This window comes from Zingiber officinale, chromosome 5B (assembly GCF_018446385.1).
Source record: "Zingiber officinale cultivar Zhangliang chromosome 5B, Zo_v1.1, whole genome shotgun sequence".
NCBI classification, from domain to species: Eukaryota; Viridiplantae; Streptophyta; class Magnoliopsida; order Zingiberales; family Zingiberaceae; genus Zingiber; species Zingiber officinale.
In genome coordinates, this window is record NC_055995.1 from 12,097,779 (window position 1) to 12,115,486 (window position 17,708).

Genomic DNA, 17,708 nt, shown 5'->3' on the forward strand with positions numbered 1-17,708 from the left:
AATTGCAAGCTCACAAGGAATTTACCTATTCTAGCCCTCACACTCAAAATATGTATTAGTGGAACTCACTCAATGTCACTCACAACATTTCACTACCATAAGCTTGCTTATTTCCTACTTCTCCACCACTATAAAACATAGCATACATGAATCAAAAGGATTTTATCAACAAGAATTGAAATGGAAGCAAAAAGAACAAGTGAAGTGAATGTAATAGGCAAAAGAAAAGGCAATAATGAAGAAAATTGAGAAGATAAGAGTATTGGAGGAATATACTTGATGAGTTGACCATTTTGATGTAAAAAGAATTGAATACCATTTGTTTTTATCAATTCAAAAGACCAAGCTAACTTCCCCTTCAATTTGATGGCAAACAAAGAATCTTGATACTCTATCTTCACCTTTGATACACTCTTGATTTGCCAATTTTTTTTACTGTTTTCACTGTTTTTTTACACTTCAATTCAGCTTTCACACTTCAATACCAACAATTTGAACAAATAATCTCAATATCACCTTATAGAGAAAAGCTCCCTCCCCCACACTTAAAATGTTGGATGTCTCGGACAATAGAATACATCACATGTTAACCACATTGATACACCATTAACAGGTACAGAACTCGTTTAAATTCTGCAGATGTTTTTTTACCCATGAAAAGTTCAATTTCAAGAGAATAGAATACTCCCAATACTGGTTCAGCTGGAGCTCTAAGTTATCACTAACAAGAATTAGCACATAACTGATCAATAGGAACAAGCAAACAATTGGTATAATTCGTTCCTTCATTAAATTTAAACTCTGCTTAAGAGATTATAGAACCAGAATCTGTAATCTGCTACTAAGGAATCCAATATAAGGAATTCACAGCTGGATTGATAAAAAAAAAAAAAACTTGATTCAGCACTCTTACACAGCTCTTGGAATCAACATCATCAGCTACAAATAATTCTGAAATCAAACCACTCAAATTCTGCAAATCAGAATTATTTGTCCAGGTTTGGGACTTTAAAAGTAGCTTCTTTTCCCCACAGATCTCGAGACTAATAAGAGTAGGCTTCATTGAAAAGATAATACATTAAAACTCCATTTGGCTTAAAAGCTGTCCAATAAGGCTTGTAGACATTCCAAATTGCCACATATTAATCAAGAGCACTTGCTCCAAAAGAATTTCAGAAATTCTGAATTGTTAGACTTAACTTCAGAAACTCTAGCTGATGGATTTCCAGTTTCAGAATTGAGGCAAACTAGGCTTCATAGATCAGCAACTATTAGAACCTTGCCCATGGAATTAAGCTTGATAAAGAATTCCATTCAGCAATGCATTAGTTAGAACTTGAGTTCCAATTAATATTGATCAACAACTACAGATTCTTCCTGCAGAATTCTGAAAATTGAAGGCAATTTATCAGGATAATCAGTACAGCACTGCAGTGCAAATGATTCCAGGTTCTGGTTCTGAAACTCAAATGTAGGAGCATACTCTTAGAGTGTTGCTATCAAAGATTGCAATAACATTTAATTTCAGCTCTTACATTCTAATTCCAACACATTGATTCAGTTGCAGCTTTCCAAATTTCGAAATTGTTCCACTTCTAATTTACTGCATTTAACTCAAACTTTGCTGTTGGATCTCTATAAATTATGGCATTCAATTACTCACTAACAATTAACTTGAATTCAATTCATTTGGCTAAAAACTCAACTCCAAAAAGTTGGTACAACATACTACCCAAAGAATAGAATTCAGTAATCTTCATTGGGTTTCCAGCAACTTGAGACTCTCCAACAAATTCCAATTGCAGCAATTTCAAGATTTCCAAAGAAAACACAATTCAATCCAAACACAATTCTAGAAGACTTGAAAATTCCGACTCCATTTGTTGCTTAAAGAATTTATAATCTTCACTTGTCTCTCACTGAATTGAGTATTTCCAATAAACTTTTGGTACAAACTTGATACCTCATGATTAAATTACAGCGGCCACTTTCACTTCCAATTCACTTTCTGCTCCAACTGTGGTGTACATTTTTATTAAAGTGAAACATAGCATACAGACAACATCAAGAATGTTCCCAACACTAGCAAACTAAAACTAATCTCTGCAATTCTGATTTCTGAAATCTAGACAGAGTTTCAGAATTCATTTCCAGCATTTCAATATCCTTGTTTCTGCATTCCAGCATCTCTGTCAGCTTACTGATTTTTTTTCTCTGCTTTTACAATTCCAGCAGCAATGCTTGGAAACCCCTCTGTTGTTAATCTGCTACAAAGGTTTAAAGTTCCAAATAAATGCTAGTATTGTACTTCAGTTTCACATCTTACAGCAGGAATTAACCAAACTCAGGATTAGGATTCAGAATCTATCAGTTAAAGTAATTCCAGCTTGTTTCATAGAGATTTCCTCTTAACAACTTGTTTCTATCTTATCCCAGGTGTTAGGAATTCAACTTCCATCTCAAAACTTCTTTAGCAGCAGCAACCAGAACTTGGTATCCAGTAGCAGCAATTTTCAGAAATCAGACATGTCTATAACTGTTGTCACTGCCCTTCCTCCTTATAAATGACCTCAAACTGTATATAAACGTGGAAGCAGTATAAAAATCAAAGGTAAGGTTAAATCAACAGGCCAGGAACAAAAGAGACCAACCAAAATGGAGATTGATACAAAATTGGCACACAAATCAGAAAATTGCAGCTTCAAGTTCTAATTTTACTTCCTGAATTATGCACTCTGTCTCCTTTAGTGTCTTTACATTGGATAGTAGAAATGTAAGAATCCTCTTGAAGTTATAGTTATCAAATATTTCAATGACAATGGGTTGCAGCTCTTGAATTTCAACTCTTGCAAATTGATTCAACTGCAGTTTCCAGATTTCAGAATTTGAGCCGATTCAAATTTAACTTTGTGGAACACTTAGACAATTAGAAACACCAATTGTCAATGAATAAACAAGAATGTAACTTGAATCTATCACTGATTAGGGAATTTTAATTTGCAGAAATCAGAACCATCAGCCTTTAAGAAGTAAACCGCTGTGAGAAATTCCAGCAGTATCTCTGATTTCAAAATTTAGCTTGCTGATTTCTGCACTACAGCTCCCAGTAGATTCCTCCTTCAATTCCAGGTTGTTTGCAGATTTTTACTTGATTCATTTAAGAATAAATCTTCACTCTACTAAAAAGGATGTCAAAGTCTTTTGTCCTTTTATTCCATTCCATCTACATCTGCACTTCCTTAGTTATAATCCAGATTTAGGAGTCACTCAAAATTCATAGAAAATATCAGATTTCAAACCAGCACAAAGGTACCCATGAATATCATATTTCAGAACTTGAAGAAGTTTACAGAATATCATCTTCACATGTTAAGAAAACTATACAAAGAAATAAGCACTCCACAGATTGAAATTAGCACTCAATACTTAAAGTTGATACACAATGAATTCTGATTTAATGTTTCAGTTTCAGAATTTTGGAAGTTGGTAACAACAATGTATCAAGCTTAAAATGAGCCATTCCAGATCTCGACTTAAGGATTTGGTTTCAATGAAATTGCAAAAATTGTAGAGCATAAAATAATTATGCAGCATTCAGTGGTGTTTCCAAATTCAAAGGTCTACATTTTCTTCCATTCCTGCACAGCAGGAATGTTCAGAATAGAGCATGTTTCTGCAGATTGAACAACATTCTGTTGTACACTAATTCCAGCTAACAAAAATTCGAGCATTGTCTAACAATACTGATTCTGATAATCTACTGGGCAGAATTCTGCATTTTCACCAATAATACAATTTGAAATGTGATCTCATGATAATTGCTTCCAATGGCTGCACATGCTCAATGTCTCCAGCTATTTCTTGCTTTTAGTTTCTCCATTTGGTACCAAAAGTCTTTGTCTTCGTAATTCCTTCTTAAAGCTAAACTTGAATTCTGACATACTTCCTCTGTGATTGCCATTCATTTTCCTTACCCATTCAAGACTATGTTCACGTTACATGGAAAAAGAACCAAACGAAATTGAAGCACACCATAGCAGAAATTTTGGAACATGAAGACCTTCAACTCTGCATTTTCAATTCTGTTTTTTTTTTTTCAGATCTCATAACATTCCATTCAATTCAATGAAAGCTTGGAAAGAATGGTACACCATTTGTCATTGAGCATACAATACATTTACTTGAATTTCTCAATGATTTGTGAATTTTAATAGGAAGTTGGCACACAATTGGCACAATTCAGCTTACATAATTTTCAGCTTCAAAATTCCATTAAACAATTCCATAATCAAGTAATTGTGCCAAAATTTCGGAAATCATTATAACTTCTTTAATATTTCCAGAAATTTATCATCTTATTATCCCTCCCCCACACTTAAAATCTTGTCCATCTTAGTCAAGCTAACTCATCAAGTAATTAATCCAAAACTCTCAACAAAATAAAAGAAATATGACAAGCAAAGAGAATTAGGAATTAGAATGCTAGATGAGAATATTTCAAGAAAATTGTGAGGAAAGGAATTGGAAAGTATGAAGGGGAACAAAATTGACAAAATCCTCAATTTCCATGCATACCAATGTTATTGTGACTTTGAAAAGAAACTAAGCAAGTTCTAGAGTTTCAATAGCTATGAGTGCATGTCACACAAAGAAAATAATAGTGTTTAGGCTTAAAGTGGACCTCACTAGGTATTTATGCAATCAAGCTTAATTGATCCAAAATAGAATCCACCACCATTTTAACCAATTTCATGTAAGTACAGTATCCAATCATGTCAAATGACCTAAAATTGATGATCAAATTTAAGAAGCTTTTACCATCTTAAAAAGTATTACTTAGAAAATTCCCATGGAAACTTTTATTCAAAAATGGTATGCTATGTATACTAGACAAAATGCATTGAATGAAAGCTAAATGTGAAAGTAAAATGCAAATATAGGAAGAACAAAGTGCAAATGCAAAGTATAGAACTAAAGAAATGCATAAAAAGAATTTATTAACAAAGCATGAATTAAAATACAAAAGAAAATGAAATTAGAACCAACTCCCCTTTCATTCCGGTGGTCGAAGAAGATTTAGCAAAAGAAGCCACCCCGGAAATGGAGTATTTTTTATTCCACTCAATTTCTTTTTATTGACCATTTTTCCATTGCAAATTCTTTCTGGAGGTCTTAGGCGGTTCAGTGTAAGCATCCACTCCGGAAGCTTATGTTCTCCTACAACGTCAATAAAGGTAAATCCCTCCCACACACATGTGGGATCAAAAGAAAATATGAGAACTTTAGTGTGGGTATAAAATGTATCAAGAAATGAATCACATCTAATGAAATCAATAAACGGTACCTCTATTGAATTTTCTGATAAATCACAAGAAATACTCACTTTGTCATCTTGAATGGTACCTAGAGTGGTGATTGTTACCTCCTCTTCATTAAATAATGGCTCAAACTGTGGTTCTGGTGATGGTTCATCCTCATGTAGTGATTCTTGGGTGCTTGGCTCTATAGCACAAGTCCCTACACTTACATCTTTAATTCTTGGTGATTCTTGAGGTAATGCTTCCATTAAGCAATCCCCTATACTTAAATCATCTTCAAAGAAATGTTCAGAACCTGAATCACTCAAATCATCTTCAACAACAAAATCAGTAGGATCAGAATTTTGCATAATTACATCATTATCACAAAAAATACTAGAAAAAACATGTGAATTAATGGAAGTAGGGTCAGGCCTGACAGAATCGCTACTTTCCATCTCTTCACTGGCACGTTGTGTTTGAAGCTAATTTATTGATGATGCAATCTGATCTAACTGAATCTGTATGTTCTGTATCCTTGAAAATTGTTGCTCTTGATACTCACTCGTCTGTTGCATAATCTCCTTGAGTTTCCATGTTGTCTCGTCCATCTGAGGATTGTTTTGTTGAAAAGAATATGGTTCAAATGATGTTGAAACTTCTTGAAATCCATATAAACTCTGGTAAGCTGGATATGGCTCAATGAATGGTCCTTGTGCACTTTCATACCTGAAACATGAATTGTCCACCCAATTAGCATTAAAACCATTTAAAAATGACTCATACCTATTTTGTTGATCCAAATTTGGGTAAATTTGATACTCAGGTTGAAAACGATAACTCTCCATTCCACCTCCAAAATTTTGAAAATATGGATCCATGCTAAAGAAATCTCCTATTCTTCACTACAACACTAGAAATCAATGTTAGAAGACTCAAAAGCATAAAGTTTCAAACACATGAAAATATGAACAGTAAAAGCACTTAAAAATTCAAGAACAAATCAACATGAAAATACAAAAAGAATAAGCAATCAAATCAACCAAGAAAAATGCTAACCAATTAAAATCACACAATAATCAATCTAAAATCAACACACATTGCTAGTTATTTCCCCGGCAACGGCGCCAAAATTTGGTATTGGCCATTTTCATGTCACGTGGCACATCAAATTGATAAAGATTGGAACTCAACTAAACTAAATGAAACACGTGTCGTAGTAAGGAGTCCCAAGTCATATTTTTCCAAGGACTAACTAGTAAATGTGTGTAAATTCTAGAATTGGTTCCAATCAAATTCTAATATAAACAAAATTCAACTTACTACTTCCATTTATCTCACAATTCAAATTAAATTCTTCCACAATCACAAATAGATCAAAGAAGGTCCATTCTCACCAAAACATAATCCATTACCTTTTCATTAAGTTAACAACAGTCAAATTCGAATCCTAACGCATTATTGAAACAATTGAATGAATCACTCACTCTCAACTTCACAATCACAGTAGCAATTAAACCATAAGCTCAAACACACTTGTATAAACCATATTAGAATCAAACTCACAATCTCAATCGAATTCAACTATTAAACATCAAAAGCTCAATCAGTAACAATACACCCATTGGAAGATCTAAGGTTTGCTAGTTACATGAACGTCACTCAACAATTTGTAATAATCAAATCATCTATGTCAAAAACATAAACTAGATTATATCCTAAGTTAGTAGCTGAACATGGTTTAGAATGCAGAAATTCAAGAAATCAGAACTATAAGCAAGAAAACAGAATTGCAGAAAACAAGAAGTAGAGAAGAAATAGCTAGGAAAAGGAATCCGAACACAAAATCTGAAGAAACAAAATACAGAAATAATAAATTGCAGAATTAAATTCTAAGCCATCTTCTAATCAAATCCACTCTTCTAATGAGTCTTTCCTTGCCGTCGCACAAGAAATCTAAATGAAGAAGGAGCTTTCGACCACTAACTCAGTACAATCTCATCCAGCACCATAGAAAATCTTCCTGGAAAAGCTGGAAAAGATTAATACTGCCAAGCTTGAAATTCTGCAGATCTGGAATCGAAATTCTCTGGATTGATGCTCTCTGATGGAGGCGAGCCACTGTCAACAGAGAAACACCTCCGCTGATGGCTGAAACAGGGGAATCGAACAAATCTGAGCTCCGGAGAGGAAATCGCCGGCGCGTGCAGAGGATCAGGACTTGGAAGCCAACGGATGGAAGCTCCAACGCCAATGAGATTCACTGAGAAGTAGATCTGGAAGAGGATGGGGAGCTGCGGCCGTCGCGCGAAGAAGACGACGCTACTGTAGCACAGAATCGCGAAGCCGAGCCCGACTGTACTGTAGCTTCTCACGAAGCTTTTAAATCATCTTCAATCTGATCGGACGGTTGAGAAACTTCTGAGCTAAATCAACGGTGAAAGTTTGCCCAAAATATGATCTGAAGGTACTGATGTTAATCTAGGGTCTGGATCTACTCTCCTGTAGGTCGGATCGATCAGATCATCACTGGATGGTCCAGATCCGCCCAGTCTTCAATGAACGGTCCAGATTAATCCGGCTGGATCAATGGCTGGATGAACTCAGATCTGCATCAAAACTTCTGGATCTTCATCAATGGCTCAGATCTGCTCCCCATTAAGTTGGATCATCCAGATCTTCAACGGATGGTCCAGATCTGTTCAATCTTGGATGAACGGCCTATAATGCTCCGAGGCTTGATCGACTTGATTAGCTCTTGATTTGAGCCCAAATGTGGTCCAATATGATCGGGTCCATGACCCTTTTAATGCCTACAAAATAAGAATCAAATATTAGCATCAAATACCATGAAAATTAGCTAATTTACAATTAGGTCCAAAATCAAATGCAATTACAAAATGTAATGTATATGTGAGTTTAAGCTATGAATAGACCATCAAAAATATGCATTATGAATCAAAATAATAAAGCTAAATCATGGTTATCAAATACCAACTATTAATTTTATTTGTCATAAAGTTAGGATGACAAGAGAATAAAATTAATGGGTAAAACCCTCCTCTTACAAATGTTTGAACTTGTATACGTCCACACTATCGTGGTATACAAAATTCATGATGTTTGAGGTGTTGGTGAATTTAAATAATATTATTTGAGGAATCAATATTATTTTAAATTCTAAAGTTTTGACCAAATATAATCCTTGGTAAAACTCCTCTTACAAATGTTTGAATTTGTATACGTCCACACTATCGTGGCATACAAAATTCACGGTGTTTTGAGGAGTTTGTGAATTTATATGATATTATTAATATCATTTTAAAATTCTGACCAAGTATTTTGTGATTCTTAGGATGGCCTTCAACCCACTTGATGTTATACTAGAAAACAAACTTACTGGTCCCAATTACATAGATAGTGTCTTAAACTGCTGATGGATATAAGTTTAAATTTCTTGAGGTCTGTCCTAGCGTACTAGATATCGATTCTTGTGAAGAGGAGATTGAGTGTCATAAGAAATGGGTCAAGGCAAATGAGATGACGCAGTGTTACATTTTGACTTCTATGTCAAATGTGCTGCAATATCAGCATCATGCTATGCCAACTGCTTATGACACGATGCACAATCTCAAGGAACTCTTCGGACACCAGAATCAGACTGCTAGGCAAGAGGCTAAGAGAAATTTATTAATGACCACCATGACTGAGGAGACACCCGTAAGGAATATTATCCTCAAATAATGGTTCATTTTAGTAAAGTGGACTGTCCTCGCATTTAGAAAAATAATAAGGGGATTTCTTATTCATTAGTTGTTGAAACATATTTAGTGGTGTTATCTACCGGTACCTGGTGTGTAGATATGGGGGCCACTGATCATGTCTGCAATTCATTGCACGGGTTCCAGGAAACCTGATGACTATATGAAGGGAGGATCACTGCATACATGGGCAATGCTACAAAAGTAGTGGTTATTGCAGTGGGAGAAATTTAATTATCTTTTGATAGGAATATTATATTGGTTTTAAGAAATTACTTTTACGTACCATGTTTTAGAAAGAATTTGATTTTAGTTTCTAAAACTTTTAGAGAATGGATATTCTGTTTCTTTTAATGACAAAGTTGTTATAAAAAAGAATAGGATAGTTATCTGTTCTGGTACGTTGGTTGTCAATACTCTAAAACCAATATCTCCCACGATGCAAAACAAATGAAAATTAATAACACATCTTCTAATTTTAATAAGAGAAAGAAGCCTTCGGAAATGAACCAAACATATCTTTTGCATCTAAGGCTAGGTCATATTAACTTGAGTAGGATTCAAAGGTTAATAGTCGATGGATCTTTGGATTCATTGGTGGTGGAAAACTTTCCAACTTGCGAATCTTGCTTGGAAGGAAAAATGACCAAGAGACCTTTAAAGCACAGGGGTATAGAGCCAAAGATGTGTTGGAAATTGCTCATTCTGATTTGTGTGGACCTATGACTATCTAGGCAAGAGGTGGTTTTGAATAGATGACTATTCGAAATACGGGTACTTTTACTTGATGCGCCACAAGTGTGAATGCTTTGATGAGTTCAAAGAGTACAAGACTGATGTGGAGAAACATCATGGTGAAAGTATCAAGACACTACGGTCTGATCGTAATGGTGAGTACCTCTTAGGAGAGTTTAGGAGTTGCTTATCAGAGACTGAGATTTAATCCCAACTGTCTACACCTGGTACACCCCAATAGAATGGTGTGACGGAATGAAGGAATATAACTCTTATGGAAATGGTTAGATTGATGATGAGTTATTACCAAATTTATTTTGGAGATATGCTCTAGAAATGACAGTGAATATTCTGAATATGGTACCTTCTAAGTCAGTACCATCTACTCCTATAGAATTGTGGAATGGGTGTAAGTCTAGTCTGAAACATATTCGGATTTGGTGTAGTCTAGCACATATGTTGAGGGGAGACATTGACAAATTGGAATCACATACAGAAGTTCGCCTATTTCTCGGATATCCTAGAGAAACAAAAGGTGTTTTGTTTTATAGTCCTAAAGATCAGAAGGTCATTGGTAGCACCAATGCCCGATTTTTAGAAGAGGACTATGTAATAAACCATAAGCCCATGAGTAAAATTGTTCTTAAGGAAATTAGAGAGGACACGTCTAACTTAGTACCAACAGTACAAGATGAAAAATAATAAGAAACTGCAACACATGTCATAAATGATGCACAGTCACAGACTATGCCTCGTCGTAGTGGGAGGGTTATTAGACAACCTGAAAGATTCATGTTTTTGTAAGAGTCCTCAGACTTGATCCCGGGTGAACATGAATCTGATCCCTGAAAATATGACGAAATACTCCAAGATAAAGATGCAGAATCTTGGCAAAGAGCAATAAATCTATATATGTTTGGGAGCTAGTAGTACCACCAAATGGTGTAAAAGCTATTGGATAAAAATGGGTCTACAAAAGAAAAAGAAGGACAAATGTGAAGGTGGAAACCTTCAAAGCAAGGCTTGTTGTAAAAGGGTAATCTTTTCGCTGGTAGCCATACTTAAGTCTATCCGGATTCTTTTGTCTATTGCTGCTCATATGGATTATGATATTTGGAAAATGAATGTCAAGACAGTTTTCCTTAACGGAAGTCTTGAAGAAAATATCCATATGAAGCAACCAGAAGGGTCTATTGCAAAGAGCAAATAACATCTTATTTGCAAGCTTAATCGGTCTGTTTATGGACTGAAACAAGCTTTAAGATCTTGGAACATCCAGTTTAATGAAGTAATCCGGTCTTATGGATTTATTCAGTGTCCGGATAAGTCTTGTGTATACAAGAAGTGTGAGGGAAATGTGGTGGTATTTCTTGTACTATACGTAGATAACATTTTGTTAGTTGGCAACAATAACAAAGTGTTGCTAGACGTAAGGGTATGGTTGTCCAAACGGTTTGATATGAAGGACTTGGGAGAGTGTGCACATATTCTTGGGATCAAAGTTATAAGGGATCGCAAGAAGAAGATGTTGTGCTTATCTCAAGCTTCATACATAGATACAATACTTACTCGTTTTAGCATGCAAAACTCCAAGAAAGGTTTCTTACCTTTTCAACATGGAGTACCTTTATCTAAAAAGATATCTTTGAAGACATCAAAGGAGATAGAACACATGATGACAGTTCCATATGCTTCGATAGTTGGAAGCCTAATATATGCAATGAACGAGACTGGATGTCTGTTTTGCCATGGGCATAATTAACATATATCAAAGTAATCCAGGACAAGGACATTGGACTGCCCTAAAGCATGCATTGAAGTACCTGAGAAGGACTTGAGATTATATGCTAGTTTACCAGGCTGATGAATTATTACTTATAGGTTACAAGGACTAGGATTTCAAATCAGGTAGGGATGATAGTAAGTCAACCTCAGAGTTTGTGTTTGACTTTAGGAAGTGGAACCGTAGCATGGAGGATTATTAAGCAGAAATATTTTTTAGAATCCACCATGGAAGTTGAGTATATGACAACCTCTGAGGAAGCCATAAAAGCTGTATGACTCAGAAACTTCATGTTGGACCTAGATGTGATTCTTGGTTTGTCCAAAATTATCACAGTTTATTGTGATAATAGTGGTGCAGTAGCAAACTCGAAGGAACCATAAGTCCATAAGGTAAGTGAACACATTGAGTGCAAGTACCACCCGATACGAGACATCGTAAAGAGAGGTGAAGTTACTATCGCCAAGATTGCATCAGTAGATAACCCAGCAGATCTTTTCACTAAGGCCCTTCAGGCAAGAGCTTATGATGGGCATGTTGAGAGGATGAGAATCAAATGTATGGCAGCATGTATGGCAGCATATATGGCAGCATAGTCTTTTAGTATAAGTGGGAGATTGTTGAAGTGTATACTAAAAGCCTAGTTTTTTGGTATGAACATTTATTTTAGAAATAAGAATCACATTGGTCAAATGACTGCATTTATGATAAATGTAGTTGTCCATTTAATTTATATTGTAGATAACATGACGTGTGGTGTCACACACAGAAGATCGTGTTATCAGTTCCTTATAAATTATAAATAGTAGCTCACGGCCAAGATGGAAATGGACAAACCATTGGAATGGCCGTAGTGTAATTTGGTATTAGTTTATCTTAACTATAAAATTACACTAGTACAGTATGAGTGTATTGAGTAGAACCATTTAAGGTAGTTCTTTTTATACTAACTGAATAAAAGAACAAGACCTCTATTATTATGGAAGTGTATGCTCTTAATTCCGATATAATAACAATCACATATACTTAATATTTATTTATTTAATTTATCAAAGGGTGAGATTTAGTTCGTTAAATCAATAGACCCGATAAGTTGGGAAATAATATTATTTATATGGTGTGTTGTTGATTATAAAAGGAAACTGCGCCCTAGTAATCTAGTTTGATGATGTCCCCAAGATGAGCTCATAAAGTTTGTCATGTAAACCCTACAGGTGGATTTAGTCCGACATGACAATAAGATTGAGTCGTACTACTCTTGGAACTAGATACTAATCAAGTGAGTTGTCAGTAACTTACTTAATTAGTGGACATTCGATATCTTAAACATAGGGAGATTAACATACTCATGATAAGAAGGAGCCCATAATGTAATTTGGGATTTGGTGCGGTAGTTCAATAATAATTCTTTAGTGGTATGAATTATTATTGATGAACTTAAGTTGGGTGTTCGGGGCGAACACAGGAAGCTTGAGTTCATCGGGAGACCAAAACCAATTCTTCCTCTCGGTCCCTATCGTAGCCTCTTATTTATTAAATCTTATATCCACCAAGTACCCCTCTTCTTACCCACCCGAAGGTGGCCGGCCAAGCTAGCTTGGAGCCCAAGCTAGGGTCGGCCAAACCAAAGGAATTGAGCCATGTTTGGTGGCCGGCCTAGCTTGGAGCCCAAGTTTAGGTGGCCATCCACAATTAAAATAAAAGGGATTTTATTTTAAAAATCTTTCTTTATGTGGAAGTCATGGTTTTAAAAGAGAGTTTAAAATTTAAATCTTTCCTTTTAAAGTTTTCTACAAAAGATTAAGAGAAAAGTTTGATATCTTTCCTCATTTATAATTAAGAGGAAGATTTTTATTTTGGCGAAAACTTTCCTTTTTTGTAACCATCCACATGTTTCATAAGAGAAATTTTAATTTATAAAATTTCCTTTTATAACCAACCATGAAGGAAATTTTTAAAAGAGAAATTTTATTAATTTTTGTTGTTGGAAACAAATAAAGAAGTTTTAATATTTAAAACTTTCCTTGATTGAAGGAGGATGAGGTGGTCGGCCATGTGTTGGAACAAAAGGAATTTTGTTCTAAAATTTTTCCTTTTGTAGAGAACACTAAAGGAAATATTAAAAGAGAGAAATTTTAATTGTTATTAAAATTTTCTTTTTTAGATCAACCAAGGAATATAAAAGAAGGGGTAGGGGGTGCCTTCATGAGACACAACTTCTATTCCTCCTCTCTTCTCCTTGGTGTGGCCGACCCTCCTTCTTCTTCTCTTCTTCTTCTTGTGGCCGAACCTCTTCAATCTCAAGGAGTTTGTTTGGTGGCCGGATCTTGCTAAAGGAATAAAAAGAAAAGGAGGCGTTGTTTCTTAACATTCCTTGGAGCTTGGTTGGGGAGGCCGGAGTTCATCATCTCTAGGAGAAAGGTGGTGGCCGAAATTTGCAAAGGAGAAGAAGGGCTTGGGTGGATTCTCATCTCGGTAGATCGTTGCTCGCACAACATCCGAGATAAGAAGTGGAATACGATAGAAGATCAAGAGGTCATTAGTTACAAAGGAAAGGTATAACTAGTTATTTATTTTCCGCATCATAACTAGTTCATATTTTTCTTTGTTTTGATCTTGTAATACTAAACACAAGAGGTTTACGATTTTAGAAATCGATTTATGTTTCGATTTTATGTGTTCTTTTGTTTTTCGATCTTGTGATCCGATTGTTCTTAGCAGTTAAACCTAGGGTTACTATGGGGAGGTTAAATATTAAATTTCTTTGAAAGGTTCTGTCTAGGCAGTGGTGGATGATCCCATACCCAAGAAGGCCTAGTGTCTCGCCACGTTATGTTCTGGGAACCGATCATTGAAATTAATATTTGATCAACTTTGTAACATAGGTCGAACTTGGATCAATAGTGTAAAGTTCCGCTTGCGATCCAAGTCTAATTACCTCTAAGAACAGATAAGTTAAATTTTAAATCAATAATGTTAAGTTCCATTTGTAATTCCAAATTAAACTTTTAAAAAACACATGATAATTAAGAAAGATTCAGTACTTATACAAAATTTTTATACAGAAAAATCAACAGAATTTTCGAGTTGCAACCAACAGCTCCACCACAGAGAATGAACGCATTGTAGGCCATATCATGACAAATCTGGCCTCGCCGTCAAGACTAACCTGCTCTGTACCGAGCCATCATATTTGATGAGATCCTGTCCATGAGATTTTATAGTCAAAGTTTATTAATGGTTAATCTCCTATTTACATCATGCGGCGGAAAATATTTATTGGTGAAAGAGATGTTTTTTATGAAAAAGTATTTTTAAAATAGATATATTTTTAATAAATAAAAAACGAGTAAGTGCATGTTAAATTTTTTTATAGCGTCGGTAAGATCTTTAAATTGGATGTATTGTTTTGCCCTATAAATTTTTTCTATAAATCATTAAAATAAATCAAAAAATACTCATGGTCTAATATCTAACGATGAACATTCTTAGATTATCATCTTATAAAAAAAATAACTCTTAAAGTATATTGTAGTTGGAAATCAAATATTTAATTGATTATTCAAATAGTTTACCGGTGTATTATAATCTCTCTGAAATTTACACATGAAACGATATGGTAATTTGTTGGTACCACATCTATCTATCATCTCAGATGTGTTGGGGAGAAGCTAAGCTAAGTCTCCACCGATTGTGTGGAAGACTGGTCAGTTTGGGTTGATCTTAATCAATGAGAGGATTAAATTAATAATAGGATGAAAGTAGATTGTTGAGAAGAAGAAGTTTGAGGAAGATGATAAGTGTATTTTTGAGAACAAACATATCACAAGGAATAAATGGTACTTGGAGAACAAAACTTAGGTTAGGCTGTATGTACTTGGTTCCCTAGCAATGATGTGCTTACTCGTGCTGTTACATGCGACAATTTTCCAAAGGACGCTCATAAGATTTCAATGTCCTCTCATTTAAATGCATGCAAAAACAATTTTTCTCGTTTAACTCAAATTTAATTTTAACGTTAATAAATAATCCTCTAAAAATTTATTTAATTTTAAAACTTTAATTAAAAAATAAAATATAGAACAGGTGAATATTTTTTTTTAATTTTAATATCTTCTATTTTTAATATTTATTTATAAAAAATAAAATAAAATACTAAAACACTAGCACCACAATAGTGTGATTTTTTAAAATGGTAAAAAATTGTATAATTGGATTACGGAGCACGACAGGACTTCAAGTCCAATAAGAGATCTCTAGATACATCAATAATTTTTTATCGAAACCCATTAATAGAGCTAGAGGATTTTAATTTTTTAAAAATTGACATATAATGGAAGAATGTAGTACATTGAAAGTATTTATGATGTCCTTGTCTAATTCTAACATCCTTGCAATAAATTATGTGTATGTGCCAACTTTGAAAATTTTTTAGTCGATGGTGTTAATGACTTCAATCTGATATCTCTATATATTTATAGACTTGGGGGTACTTCAGAAACATATAACAGTTGGAATGGGTCAAAGTGTGTAAACCTATGTTCATCCTTGGCCGAAACCTAAGGTAAGATTCTAGGTTTTGTTTATACAACATGTAGCATGAAAACTTAACTAACAACATGTAATAGATCATGTATCATAAAGGAGCATAAACAAACATGTTTTCCTTTCAAAAACTTATCATGGCTGAACCCTAAGTCTCTTTTCAAAACATTTTAAGCATAGAAAACGTAGGAGGTAACTTGTACTGCAGGTGAGGGGGAATACTTACATCTCTCACTTAATTCTCTAAGAGAAGTAACCTTAGTTGTGAAGCTTTTCCTAGAGAGAAAACCTTTTTGCTTGGTTCAGCAATGGTGAGGAAGAAGGAGCTTGGTTTCGGTGGAGAGGAGGAGGGAGGAGGAAGAGAAGAAAATGAAATTTTCTCTTTCCTTTTCTCCTTTTATTCCAAATGAAAGGAAGAAGGAAAAATGAATTTTTCCTTCCCTTTTCTTTTACTCATCCTAAATGAAGGGAGAAAGTAAAACTCTCTTTTCATTGTAAGAAGAAGAAGGAAAAGCATACTAGCATGAAACATGGAGAACATAAGTGCATAACTATCCATACTAATTCAAGTACTATCAAAGCATAAAGACAACACATGGTTCATATGCAAACTTAGAACATAAAAGCATAAAGCAGTTTTCTTCCACTGTGCCACTGCCACACACACTCTTGCCCTTCCTGCTGCTCCTCTTAGTTTAGCCATTCCTTTCCTTTTTCTGCAGTACAAGGAAACATAAAACTATAAGCCCATAGGCTTAGTAAGTCTCTTTCCTACTCACAAAAAGCATGAATCATGCATGAACATAAAGTGGTAATATGTTCATTTGGTAAATCATAACATAACATATGAGAGCATAAGCATAAATTCATATCATATCATGTGAGAGCATAAACATAAAGTCATATCATATCATGTGAGAACATAAACATAAAGTCATATCATATCATGTGAGAGCATAAGATCACATCATAGCATGTGAGAGCATAAACTTAAAGTAGTAACATGATCATATAAGCATCATAGTCATATTTTCAATAGCATCTTAAGTAAGCATAAAGGAAACCATATAACATGAACTTGTAGATGCAAGATGCTCTTTTGAAAACATGTATTATGAAATGAGTATATGCAAGATGTCCTTTTGAAAATATATATCATCTACATACTTAAACATAATCTCAACATGAGGGTCCGGCTTGTACCACATACATACATAAATGCGCGCATCCTAAATAGATCCAAGGTAGCTAATCTTGAACCTACTAGGAACTAGGCTCGTTTCATAGACCATCGACCTAGGGGCAACTTAGGAGCCCATCCCTTTTACTAGGCCCGTTTCATAGACCATCGACCTAGGGGCACTTGTGGAGCCCACCCTTGGTACAAGCCATACAAAGTAAAATAGCATGTCATATCATGTCATATCATAACATATCATGTTCTTGTCATATTATAGCATTTCATGTTCTTGTCATATCATGAAGAGTGCTCTTGATCCCAACTTAAGGGAAGCATCTCTTAGGCTTTTCATCTTACATAAGCCTTGCATAAACATAACATGATGACACCAAGTGCATATACCATAT